The sequence below is a fragment of the Engystomops pustulosus genome, chromosome 7 (assembly GCF_040894005.1).
Source record: "Engystomops pustulosus chromosome 7, aEngPut4.maternal, whole genome shotgun sequence".
NCBI lineage: Eukaryota > Metazoa > Chordata > Amphibia > Anura > Leptodactylidae > Engystomops > Engystomops pustulosus.
The window spans coordinates 66092838-66107538 of NC_092417.1; the positions used below are offsets into that span (position 1 = coordinate 66092838).

Below are 14701 nucleotides of genomic sequence, written 5' to 3' on the forward strand. Positions count from 1 at the left end.
TAGCAATATATCAGAGAATTGCTTATAATGCAATCCCCTAATATATAAAAATCACCATATGGTTAATCGCTCTGAACAGATGCATGTATTTTTCCAGTTTGTTGATGTCAAGTATCATTTCAAGGTCTGATACATAACGCAATTTAAAACTAGTACCAGGAGCCCGTTCACGCACTGTTTTTGTGCCTATTCTCACTGATGCAGCAAATACTAAGAACAAGACTGTGAAATTGCATCTGAGCTTAAAATCAAATCCACACACGTTCCTATTTGTCAGACGACAACCTCAGAATAATGGCAGCGCCAATTACATTAAAACTGTTTCTTTGGATTGGCAGATTTGTGAGACAAAGTCTTTATGTACATGAACATTTTTTCCCTCTGCCCACAAACCAAGGAGGTCTTGTCTGTCCACCTTTGTGCTCAGTGTTTCTTCAGAAGGACTTTAAAAGTCCTCTTTAAGAAAGTGGCATGCATTCCCCCATTTTCCCTAGGACTGAGTGACGATCCTATAGAAAATGTCTTTTCCGGTGGCCAAACACAGTGAACACGAACCTGAATGGGTCTACTAATCACCACTGGCAAATGATGTCTGTACCTTTGCTAAACATTTGGAGTGGGAGTGGCTGCAAACATGGACCCTGGGCTGAATGAATATTATTATGGTGAGACCCAAAGACATTGTAAAGAAAGGATTTTAAAAAGCTTTAGCATAGCCATGGATTATAAAGAATTATTACCAGCATATTACATATTTTGCACAAGTATAAAAAAGTATAAGTATCCTTATTAATATAAAAAGGACACCCAAATAATATTGGCATTCTGTTTTCCCCATATGGACATATACAGGGTTAACCTCGATCCTGAATGGTTGCCCTTTCCTTCCCACTCGACCTAAGCCCCATGGGCGCGTTTTGGGCTTCCTCCCACAAATGGGGATTGGATTGCCCAATTCCTGGCCATTGCCTTGCATGGATGCTTTTATGGGTGCCCAGTTCGGTACGGGCCCTGCACGCGATGCTTGTTAGCATAATGTGTGTCGAGCTCGCCTATGCCAGAGCCGGACTGGCGTCTTCACCTGCGCACACGGATGCCATTTTATTGTACCCTGCAGGCAAAGCACACGTAGCATTTGTGCCGCTCTTCGATCGCCCTTATGACCAATCATCATGGGCTTATTCAGTGATGCTATAATCACCTATTATCACGCTATATATTTTCTGTTATCCTTCTTTGTTGCATTACTTTATTTCCTGTAAGGTGACTTATGTAAATTTGACTTTATTTGAATCACCGATTGTACTTTGGTTTCGAATTTTGTGGTGTAACAGGGTTGGGGGTTTGACTCCACCCATCCACCCTATTTATTGTACTATTAAATTGTTGCATACTATTTAATTACATTTATTAGTAGAATATTGATATATACAGCTGCAGATTATTTCTAATATTGTTAAATAATTAGACTTCTAAGGTATACTGTGTTTTTACATGTTTGGCTCATTTCACACCCAGGTGGCAGAGGTTTCCTCTGCACTCTCCATATTAGTAGAGTGTAATGGAAACTAATAATGGAAGGGGAATGGAAAGTCTCTATTCACTTTCCATTCCCTATTGACTTTAATGTACAAAAAGGTTGCCATCTGTTAAAATAGTGGAAAAAACTACTTTTCATTACAAAAGGGGGAAGGAACCTGACAAACTCAAGTGTCAACTGAGCCTCATATGTTTTCATTATTAGAATGGTATAGTACAATTTTGCATAAAAGTATGAGGACATGAATTCATAAAATGTTATTGTATATTTCAACAGATTATTGTCTATATTTTTATTGTTTTATGATTTTTAGAACTTGATAGTTTACAATATCTTTAGATATTGATTGCATATTTTCATGTTAATACATATTTATTGCATGTTTCAATGACAACACTTATAACATAAAGAATAAAAAGTAGGTTTCTATAAAAACCCGGCATCCCAGGAAATCAAGTGCTCACGCCTTTAGCCATAGCAATTACAAAATTCTCAATGTACAAACTTTCCCTTTAAACCAACACAGCCAACCCTGCACAGACCTCACATCCAGAAAAGTAACATTGTACAGTTCCTGATGAGAATTTGTAAACAACCCGCAGAATCTGAGAAATGGACAAAAAGCTTTTCATCTTATCTTGGAGCTTAAATTGACAATCTGCTTTATTGACGTCTTCTCCAAGAAAGCCGGTTTCCAGTTTGCTGCAGTAATAAAGCTGATTTTCAGTCTGATCTGTTATGGCTACAGAGCTTTCCCCTGGTGAAATGCTCCGAGCACTTAACACTGGGCATTGAAGATCAGTTACATTGTATATTAAAGCTCAGAAAAAATTGAATATCAAGCATGGTTGGCGACGCTATGTGTGCAAATAAAAATAATCGAAGGAAACTTAAAGTGATAAAACAAATAAATGGTGGATTTTACAATAATATCTACCATCCGACGTCTATCTGAGCAGCATAAACATAGCCATGAATGTGTCCCCTGCGCAGCTGGAATTTTATACAGTGCTGCTGTTCACTTCATACTGTACAACTAGAAATAGAATAGAATTCTAAATGGAACAAAATATGGTGACAGGTATTGGCAGGTCCCATAATGGGATTCAAAGGGGTAGTAATCAAAATTAGGGCAACAGAAAATTGGTTGGAGATGGTGACCTATTAGTTTGTTACATGCAAAAAAACTGCCAGGGCCAATTATACAATTATTTTCTTTCTCCAGTTTAGCCCAAAAAGTTGCAATGATTTCCACAGTAAAATCACATTACACTTGATATTGGAGAGTACGAAAAATGTTAATATTCAATATGCTAGATTACTGACAATTCATGTGAGAAAACCTAAAAATCACATTTTAATTTAACATCTGCTATTCTGTATGGATGTTTCCACCTTGTACTGTGCTCTGTTTTTAATCACAGAAAATTTACTTTTTTTTACTTTTTTTCGCTTTTCAGTGAGTAGTTGAAACTGTACAGTCCCAATAAATTACATTAGATTTTTGGGGTCCAATATTCAGAGCCCTGGGGATAAGTATAAGTCCATATTTTTCATTATGCTATATCTACGTACACAAATCTAAGATTTAGATATTCAGATATTTTAGGTTGATACCTTATCCTGTCTGCATCTTACTGTTGTCAAAACTGCTGGCAGACACCCTATAGGGTAGAAAACTCCTTTGCACCTTTTAGATGTATGACATGGAATCAGATGAACATCACTTAAGAGCCATGGAACGACCTATAAAAATGACAGCCACAGCGCACCAATGTTATACAGCTGTGGGGGACAGTACCAGATACACACGCATGGAGTGTTCAGAGGCATACAAGATGTAAGATGTGTTCCGGGAGTGACCCTAACCATAGTCCACATCAGAAGCAAATGAAAAGCGACCATTCATGTGCACGTATCCGGGATGCAACAAGAGATACTTCAAGTTGTCCCATCTGCAGATGCACAGTAGAAAGCGCACAGGTGAGAAACCTTACCAATGTGACTACAAAGACTGCGGAAGAAGTTTCTCTCGTTCCGCTCAGCTTAAAAGGCACCAGAGGCTACATACAGGTGTCAAACCCTTCCAGTGTGAAACATGTGAGAGAAAGCGCTCTCGGTCTGACCACCTGAAGACGCACACCAGGACTCATACAGGTTAGAAACCTTTCAGCTGCAGATGGCCTAGTTGTCAGAAGAAGTTTGCCATGTCTGATCCAACAGCACAACATGCATCAAAGAAATATGACCAAACTACAGCTAGCTCCATAGGTCCTGAGAGCTAAGGTCAAACAGAGTTATATAGGGCAGCACTGTGGCTGAGTGGGTAGCACTTCTGTCTTGCAGCGCTGGGTCCTGGGTTCAAGTCCCACCCAGGTCAACATCTGCAAAGAGTTTGTATATTCTCTCCGTGTTTGCATGGGTTACCTCCAGTTTCCTCCCACACTTCAAAACATACTGTTAGGTTGATTAGATTGTGACCCCCATGGGGACAGGGACCAATTTGGATAGCTTTGTGCAGTGCTGCGTAATCTGTGTGTGCTATATAAATTAATTATTATTAGATGAAAAAAACACAACAATGTGTCTCCTCTCTCCTGTTAGTTATCGTGTATCAATGCTGATAATGTAAGAAATGTAGCACACCCTCAGCTATGTTCTGATCTGTGAATTTGGTTTGATGTGTTCCTCCCCTTTAACAAATCACAATCATAAATGTCACTTCTTTTAGCAACAGAGAAAAGTGTAGGGACAATTGTAGCTTGTTATTTCACCCTCCTTAATATTTACAGAATGACAATTACAAGACATTGAGGTGGGAGGATGAAGACACGTTCCTCCTAATACTTGTGCCTGTAATAGACTGCGTCACTCTCACCGCACTTCATGTCTTATTCACAAGATAAAAAATATCACTGTGCATCTCAGCAGCGGTATCTTTCACAGTTTGTATGTTACCGTGACAAGTTATCAGAGAATCTTCCAAGTCTTTAAGAGCCAAGTATGTTGCAAAGGAACGTCTGTTTCATGTTATTAAAAAAAAAGGAAAGGAAAATGGTGTGAGATGAATAAGTGGGTGTGAGAGGTGTAAGGGAATCTGTTCCTGCAAACACATCCATGAATCAAATGAAAGGCACAGAAACGACTGCCTAGTACCAGGTCGTAGAAAACGAAATGCTTTAGGAATCTGGGACAAGGAGCATCAGTTGTTGTGTGAACAGATAGAAAATGTAAGGGACTGAAAGGGATTTATCAGGGATTTCATGATAGCTTTCTCATAATTGGAGACCCATACTTGCTATTCTGCATTGTGTGTATAGACAATGGAACAGGGCATGTCTGCTTAATGGCAGCTGCACTGAAAGGGTGCCCAGAAAAGTGTCTTTAGACAGTACAGTCCTTAGTAGAAGACGGAGATGGAGAACAATCTTTTCTATAGAGACCAGAGAGTAACAGAGAACCGGCAAATAAAGCCTTGTGTATATATATATATATATATATATATATATATATATATATATATATATATCCTTCTCCGTCTTCGGTGACAGACTTCTGAGATCCTACCAGGGGCTCTCATAGGGCATAAATTGTGGGAGAATCTGGAGAGAGGGTGACATATATATGACATGGGGCCTAGCTGCACAGATAGGGCTGACCAAGAAGCATATGTGGAGGGATGACCATGACAACATGAGAGCAAGGACCAAATATAGTGAGGGAACACTCATAAGGATGCCCACTGGCACTGGAGCGTATAGCATATTGAATTAGAGGAGGAGGACTGTCTGTGGCTACTCATGCTCTATAAATGTATATACACAATATTTTCACTGCTGTTATGTATTTTCAGGTATGCTTTATTCCCATGAGAATGTTATATGCAGTGCTGCCGTGTATCTTTATGTGTGCTCTATATACACAGCTGGTATATATTTATGAGTATAGTATATTAGATTATACTTAGATTACTTGTGACACATAGTTTTAACTGTACAAAGCTGCAGACAATGTTGACCCTGCTGTACTTATTGGATTGTGTACTTTCCTATGTGAGATCTCACAACACAGCTTCTCCCCACATTTTTATTTGAGAGGAGTGTCAGGCTTCTGTTTAGGTATTACAGCTGTAGGAGGAATTGGTGAGCAGTAGAGCACAATGGTGAGATCAAAGAACAAAGTGGTTTTAGGGGACTCCCCCAGAGTTCTAAATTCAGCTACAGCCCTGAGATAAAAATACAGTTTTTCATCAGGGGTATAACTTGAGGGGGTGCAGAGGGTGTGATCACAACCGGGCCCAAGATGCTTTGGGGGCCCATAAGGTCTCACTTTCCCATACGAGAAGATTAGTACTAAAAACCATACATTATAGTCAGGGCCCTGGCACAGACTTTGCACTGGGGCCCATCAACATCAAGTTACGCCACTGTTTTTCACAGTCCTTAATAACCTTAATAACCAGACAACAAATAAGATTTCACAATGGCTGTTTTTGTTTCTGCATTAAGTAAAACATTAGATATTGTGTACGAATCCTGAGTTACATGTGTATTATACTCCAAAGCTGCATTCGGCATTCTGTTTGTTGTTAAGCTCCTAATACAGAAAGAGAATTTGTTCGTATAATATTATAATGATGACAATTCCCAGAATTTAGTTCACCACATGATTGTTTAGTATAACGTCTTATGATCAGACAGGGATTGGCAATACTCATATTGTAGATTACAGCCTAGCGCCCTCTGCTGTTCATACTTGTTCATACTGTCCCTGACTCTGAGCACTGAATTGTGAAGCTTCTCTCCATATGTGTCTCTCAGACAGAATCAACACAATGTGAACGATCAATTATTCATGGAGATGTGCTTTACTCAAGATATAAATTTATAACTCACGGCTTAATTTAGGCTTCCTGATTAATTATTAATAACATCAGCAATGTCCTGGCGCACAACAAAATATAGCAAAGGAGAAGATAAACAAATATTTCTCAATATCGAAGGACATAAGTAACAGTAAAGCATTGATAATCATTACGGTAAAGACTTTGTGATGTCACGTGACTGGTGCAGTGGTAGGACATGTACAGTCTCAGACTAGGACATCTGCTAGGTGATCATGTTTAGCATTGTATAGGGCCTTTATTGTCATTTAAACACATTCTTACTTAATATCTTGCATGACTGTATCTGATGGCTGATGACAGATCTGAAACGTGTCTCCACTATTTTAAACCTTTATTATATATGAGTTAAACATCCGTGATATGCACAGTGAATAAGCTCAGATTTTTTTTCTGTGTGAAATAAATAATCCATTTTTCAACTAAGGAGCGCCGCAGTGGACTTTTTTTCCTCACAGTCCCTTGGACTAGTGCTATCTGTATCAAAAATCTGGGTTTAAAATATAGGGGCTCATTTACTAAGGGTCCGCGGAGCTCATTTTCGCCGGGTTTCCCGACGATTTCCATTTTGCGGCGAATTGCCCCAGGATTTTGGCACACGCGATCGGATTTTGTCGCATTGGCACCGGCTTGCATGCGACAGAAATGGGGGGGAGGGACAGGCCGCCAGACATCCCGGATTCGGACAATGCACCGGATTTAACATTTGCTAATACACGCACTTACAAGCACCGAGAATAAGAAGGTGAACTCCGGCGGACCTGAGCGCAGAAGCAACGGATGCAGGAACTCGGGCGCACGAACTTAGTGAATCCCGGCAGACCCGAATCCTCGTCAGACAACGCACCGCGGGATCGCGACAGGACCGGGTAAGTAAATCTGCCCCATAGAGTACAATACTGTCCACCTTTGTCTACATGTGCACTGTTTGGTTGTAACAAGGAGGTGAGCATACACCCTAAATAACTAACAATCTTTTCCATGCAAAAGACAATACTACTCTATATTGCCCTTATTATTTGTCTTTCAATCTTTTTCTCACCCTGACAGCCAAAATGGACTTCTGCGACATAGCAAGGAGCCCCTAATGCTCATTTGAAATTTTTCAAAATGAAACTACTGTAAGAAAAAGAATGGAGCCAGTTTCAGGAGGTACAGCCCTTCATGTAAGTGTTGTTGGTTTAGAAGCACTATATTTATGTCTTAGATTTGCTTTAGCTAGATGAGATGGACAGAATCTTCCTCTCCTTACAATATTTACCTATTTGTCTGCTATGTCTGCATGTTAGAAAACTTGCCCCATCATCTTCAGGACAGAGGCTCTGTCATCTCATAAAAGTTTGCTTGTTTTCTGACTATCAGTTTTTCTATTGATTCTGTACTGCAATTGTTCTCCTAATCTGTTTATTTCTCTTCGGTGTTTGTTTTTTCCTTTCTTTGCATTTGCACTTTGTCGCAAGAAGGGAAGTACAACCATACTACACCTACTCCTGGTGGGTAGACTGGGTTATTTAGTAAGGACAGTTGGGAACAGGGGTTTCAGTCTTAGGAATCACTGACCCTCTTTTGGTCCATCCAGGCTCTTATTTTACAGCAGCATAACACTATAGTCATCGTGATAAAAGGCTGTATATTAGATACTATAGCCTATAGTCATAGCAGAGAAACTTCTGTGTATTAGGTTCTATAGCCTATGGTCACATCAGAGGAACAGGTATTAGGTACTGTAGCCTCAAGTCATTTCAGAGAATCCTATATGTTCCAAGTTCTGCATTTTATCTCGGCAAATATTTGTCATGGTAGCATTTGAAGTTCTGTGGCCTTCAGTAATAGGTAGACATACTGTACTTGTACCTCTTAAAAGAAATGTAATGTATTTTTTTTCCCCATCCTGTATTCGCTCAAGCGTTTGTAACATGAGAGATAACCTTTCCTATGTCACTAAGATTACTTTTGCTGAAAAGTCATATTATTTAGTTTTACAACCTTAGATCAACATATGCAAATACACTTCAAAAGGGAATATACCACCAACCCATTCTATTCTACTATACATTTATTATTTCTGTCCTTTATGCCGATCCTGAAAAATTGCCACTTTAATCAGTATGCTAATGATGCAGTTGGTGCACCAAGGTCATGTCCTGGAACATTGCTATTCCTGTAAGAGGAGGGCCACTCCTCTTACCAGTTAATTAGCAGGAGATTTATCTAATGAGAAGCATTGGTGTGAAAATGGAGGAACAAGTAAGCGGTTTAGGCAGAAATAGCAGTTCTCCTCCCTGTCCTCTGTGCTCTCGTTTAAAATCTCAGACATGCGCGGTGTGTTTATCATCTCCTTTCTGACTCTGCGTGTATCCGGAGGGAGAAATGTGCACTGCGCATGCGCCGCAGACTGTGCACCACGGCATCACATTCGCAGTGAGCATTTCTCCCTCTACATGCAGGGCCAGAGAGGAGATAATAAACTCACTGCAAATGTCCAAGATTTCAAACAACATCGCAGAGGACTTCGAGGAGTGGGAGGCAAGGCAGGAATCGGCTCAACGGAGAGTTGTAGGAGGAGATTTCATGACAAAGCTGCCTGGAGGATTCGTGAACGCTTGACTGCTCTACCCCAAACCCCAACACCTGACTGCTAGCTGTGAATATAAGTTCATATTTTAGTGTGAGGCCGGCACACATTCATTACAAGGACATGCCTGGACAACATTTACTACACCCTATAAGGTATTTTGCGGCTGGTGACTTTAAGGTCTTAAAATCTTAATAATCACAATCTTCAGCAATCTGAAGAAAAGCTTATAATGAACCATTGGAAGGGTGAATAAGCGATTAATTCAAATTTTTGTTCTTTTACAATGAGCTTAACAACTAGACTTCCGCTGGAAAATCTGTTTTTATGAAGAAAAGCTTATAATGAACCCTTGGAAGGGGAATCATTTTATGGTGGGGCCAGTTGCGATATACAAAAGGTTCCCATAAATTAAATGGCTATGTTACAATGCATTGTTAAATGTAACATACCTGATATTTGCATAGAGCAAAATAAGATATAACATTAATTTTGAAGCACAAGAAATGAATGGTAAAATGTTACTGCTACAATATAAAGTCAGCCATTGCTAGTCTTTGATAGATTGTGGACTGTAATTGATTTATCCATAAACATAGGATATGAAGGGATAAATGTCCAATTTGAGCTCTTGTATTAATATTGTATGCTGTTGCCATAAAACACTGCTGGCCTTGAAAGGCATTGTGCATAATTGAGATTGGTCTTGTCAGTATATGTTGAATATTGCATGTAAAGGATAAGAATCCTGAGGGTCTCAAGCTGCCACTGAATAAATGGCCCCAGCATGCACTGCCAGGAAATGGCAAAGGTTCCTGCAAACTATACAGAGCTGTCCTGTATCTCAGCGTGTGCTACCTGGAAGGCCTAGACTCCCATATGCCAACCTAAGTGAAGCCTAAAATGCCTGGAGACATGTTACAGAACTGAAGACTGAGGCACAGATGGAGCAGGAACTGCCTTGTCCTCTGCAGTCAGCGATCTTTAATGACAACCTACATTACATTGTTTTCTATGATACATTTTGTAGATGTAGCAATGGTGATTTGCCAATGCGTTTTTTATGAAAGTTATTATCTGAAAATCTTCTTGTTTGAATGAGATGGGTTTTTTTCACTCTGGCGTTTTGCATTATAAGACATCCATTTAAAATTTCCTCTATTGTTGCCTACTAATAGGACATATATGCAACGGGTGACAGCAGCAGAACTCCGTCATCCTCAACGATCTGTCATTGAGATGGAGGGATTCTTCAGGCTGCTTGATGCCCCCTGTAGTTTGTGTACGGCAACTGCTACCCATCCATCTCCTTCCCTGCAGAGGAGATCTACCCACACAGATCAGCAGGATAGAATAATGTCACCAAGCTGCTCCTTGCACAGAAGATCAGTGTGATTGGGGTTAGAATATGCATAAACAGATGGTTTTACAAGAACCAGACGAGGATCATCATGATAGTGGTTGTGCTGCACAGAATGTGGTCACATCACGGCTCCATTCACATTTATGTCTATTTACTGTTTCAAATCTAAAATAAAGCAATTTTGAAAATGACCTTGAATAAAAATCTCCAAATCTTGTCAGTAGATATCCTCTGATATAAAAGCTATGCATCTGAACTAGAAAACTATGGGCAGGTCACACAAGGACAGGTCACAGTGGGTGGAATCACTAAGCTGCTAAGACTTACATCAGTTATGTTAAATCCACAAACATTTCAATTATTGTCGTGGACTGCAGTATATGCCGGGTCAAATGTGGTAGGGTTTTGGAAGAGGCTTTCCTATGCAAAAATCAGCCCATTTTGAGTGTTTTTAGTGGTAGCAGTTTCTGCAGCAGAATGTACACAGTAGTAAAATAACCTTTGGAGTACAGCATCCAAAATAGACTACTACCATAGAACTTTCTAGGCCTGCCGGCTCCAACTAATCTTCATTGACCTGCCATGATGTACAACCTAATATTTTAAAAAATCACCACTAGGTTATCCATCTTGTCGTCAGAGTGAGGTAACCTACACACAAATGTATGCCACCAGCAACCAACAGATCCATGGTTCACCCAGGGTAGAAATTATGACATCAAATCCATAGCTGTATTACTGCATCCAAAGGTTCATGGACTCGAATAATGTTGATCAGACCCTATTAAATTTAAAGTGAAAAATCCTGGTCTGGGTACTGGACTAAAAGCCCAAACAGTAACATCTATGATCTTTCTTTCCAACTGTAAGAGCAGGCGCCACACCCCTCATTAATTTAAATGGTGTTGGTGGCTTTAAACACCCACGGTTTGTTACCCAGTCTAATGAGGACAAGACCACCAGCAGCAGAACAGTGAATAAGCGATTAATTTGATTTTTTTTGTTCTTTACAATGTGCTTAACAACTAGACTTCAGCTGGAAAAATCTGTTTTTATGAAATATTATCTTTATAATTTACAAATATAATTAACAAAGAGAACTCCACAAGATTATATGTGACATTATAACAGTTAATTATACATGAAGCATGTAATTATAAGTCTGAGGATCCTATAGGAGATCTTATGCTCGGATGTAATTATCACCTTACACAATGTTCTTTGAGCAAATTATTGAAGTCACTTAATGAACTTGTTGCCATAAGAGAACCTCCACGTATTCGTGTATTGTGGCTTTGTGCTTGTCATTTCACAGTGCTTCTGTTAAGCTTTTATTACACTTGAAAGAGTTTGATACAATGTATCAATACAGAGAAACAACAGAAGAATCAATTATTCTTGTCTAGATTCTATATTGATAGCTCTCTCAATCACAATCTCAAATATATGAGCAGGATGAGTTCTGGAAAGGTTTTAAATGGTCTAGTTAAAAAAAAAAAGTTGGCTTTACAGGTGCAAAACTAGGTGAGGCTGGGCCCTATAGCAGACTTTTGAATGGGGCCCTCATCTATGTGTGTGTACACCATGTACACACATAAACAAATATAGCATATACAGACATATAACATATACACACATAAATGTGCATACGTTTATGTATGTAGTGTATGTGTTATATGTCTGTATATGTTATATTTGTTGTATATGTTATACATGTTATAGGATTGTACACACGTTTATACTTACTGTCAGGCAGTTTTTATAACCTAGGGAGTGTGAGAGGCCACAGATATGATTTCACAGAACCCAGTAGCTTCTGGCCACATGTGGGAAGTAGATAACAGAAAGTAGAGATTCCTAGTCCTGCCATCCTCTTCCCTAACATTTCTCATCTGAGCTACTGGCCCAGGTGTGTACTGTGTGGATGATACACGATACAATATGCAGCAATATATATATATATATATATATATATATATATATATAGGAGAATAGGAGGAGTTAAGTAAATAGTACATTGTGGGGGAGATATATTAATGTGTTGGCTATTAGACAAGTGCAGAGTATGACTAGACAGAGTATGACTAGACAGTCTTATGCTGCACCAGATCTATCATTGTGTTGGATTCTTGATGTTTAATCTGGAGTTCTGGGTGTCTACTCATACCTGGAACCATCTATATTTCTAGTCAGAACAGTGTCTAAACACTGTCTTAAATTGTTGATAATTTTTTTGATAATAATAATAATTTGATTGATGAAATTATCTGGTGCAAGTGAATTGATAATTCTCCCTCACTTTGGTATTTGCAAGCACCAGATTACAGAGAAGGAGGAGCTGATCAATAAAGCACGTGATAATAGTAAACTTTACAAAATACATAATTAAGGTAAAAAGCTTCTCATTCCTACTCTTTATGCCCCTTTCTTCTCCTGCAGTGAGCAGTGTGTCTAAAAGCCTTCTCTGGTCCTTTACGCAGGAGTGAAATAAGAACAAGAGGTTATAAATTAACTTTTTTTAGGGAATATTTTATTGATTCTCATCTCTCAGTTGTCAATGTGATTATGGGAGGGACAGCTGATTTAAAGCAGGAAGAAAGGCAGGGTAAGGGACACAGAAACCTTTTTCTTTCAAAAAGTATATTACATAGTTTATTATTATCATCTGCACTATTGATTTATACTGTTTGGATAAAGGTTTAGTTATGTTCTACGCTAAGAACATAGGTGATGACAATTTCTGGATGATCAGATATGCCGAATTATTGGGAGGATCAAATGATCAAATGCCAGATTTTTATTGGGAAAGTACAGTAGATCATCAGAATTTCTAGAATAATGAAAGTAGAATTGAAATATTGTATATTGTGCTGTTATAATATTCAATTATAATAGTATTATAATAAATTATTATTTGCATAATGTTTTCTGCATGTAACATGATTTTTATAAACATTACAAAGAAACATTAAGCATTTCACTATTAGGTTGTAGAAATCAGCTTTTTATTGAAAGAGATGAGAATGGTCTATTTTATCTGCTATTACTGTTGAGCCTTACTGAAGAGAATGAAACCCAATCACCATCTCAAACACAACCTATGTATATGTGTGTCACTGTTCTTGGAAAAAGAGCCAAGCTGCTGAGTAACACTTAGAAGGAACCTGTCACCAGGAGACCCATTTTTAGCAACCCTCAGTCCCCACAGAGCATAGTACATACACTGCCAAAGAGTTTTTGTATAAAAAAAGTAGGTTTTACAGAAAAAATATATGTTATATAGCAGTGGCGTTGCTAAGGTCACAAAAGATCTGGGGCACTGGCCCCAATGCATTCGTACCAAATTCTCATTTGCGTCCCCTTTTGTACACCCCCCCCCCCCCTATATGCTTCCACCTGAAAAAACTGCACTTACAGAAAACACAGTAGAAATGCTACCTATTATATCCAGAGCAGTAGTTGTTCTTCATGTTCTCCATTAAGCCGCCATCATCATTTCTCTTTAGGCAGCCATGCGCTGTGCCTATGGAGATTACCACATCTTATGCTCTACCCTTTTCTATCGTCCCTAAATTTTTGTCCCCTAACAGTGTTATCATTCTTCTACCCCTAAAACTCTTCAACCAAATAATGTAATACAGCCACACACAAAGTCCTAAAAATACTAGTAATGCCCCCCAGGTGTAACACATTTTGAAATCCACCTTTCTATGCCGCACATTTTACAATTAAGCCACAATTATGGCCCCACTGTATATGCCACCACACCCCTATCTTGTGGCCCTTACACTTACTAAAGCCCCCACATTGTGCCACCCACCTAATAATGATCCCTAAATGTGGCCTGTTATGTAACAATGCCTACACTCAGTAATAGACCGCCACATAGTAAGTGCCCCAAATACTCACTCATAACCCCCTATACACTTTGTAATAACCTCACAAACTCACTAGTAGCCCCCCACACTTAGCAATAGCCCTTCTATGCTAACAAATAGCCCTCACATCCAGTAACAGCCCCCTCACTATTAGCCCCCCCCCACTAATAGCCAAACAGCCACTTATAACCCCACTACTAAAAGCCCCCATATTTAGTAATACTCCCCACACTTAGTAGTAGCCCTCCACTTGCTAATAACCCCCTACACTCAAAAATAGCATCCATACACACTAATAGCCCCACACACACTAATAACCCCCAAATTCAGTAACATAGCTCTCCACTTTCTAATAGCCCCCCTACACTCACTTATAGGCCCCACATTTAGTGATAGTCCCCTTACACTAACTAAAAAAACCCTCATAGCCCCGTCACACTAA

General features: G+C 39.2%; 1 protein-coding gene, 1 long non-coding RNA gene and 1 pseudogene across 3 annotated transcripts in view; 2 read left to right on the top strand and 1 right to left on the bottom strand.

The window, feature by feature from the left end:
• The window catches only part of LOC140069943 (uncharacterized), a 103825-nt gene extending 93352 nt beyond the window's left edge, over positions 1-10473 (top strand). Inside the window, exons 3-4 of the long non-coding RNA XR_011848878.1 lie at positions 7494-7609; positions 10197-10473. This is a non-coding gene — a long non-coding RNA (uncharacterized lncRNA). The remainder of the gene's footprint in view (positions 1-7493; positions 7610-10196) is intronic.
• LRFN5 (leucine rich repeat and fibronectin type III domain containing 5) overlaps positions 1-14701 on the bottom strand; it is a 183669-nt gene that overhangs the window by 29200 nt on the left and 139768 nt on the right. The window lies entirely within an intron of this gene.
• Positions 3242-3811, top strand: LOC140068810 (Wilms tumor protein homolog B-like; annotated as a pseudogene).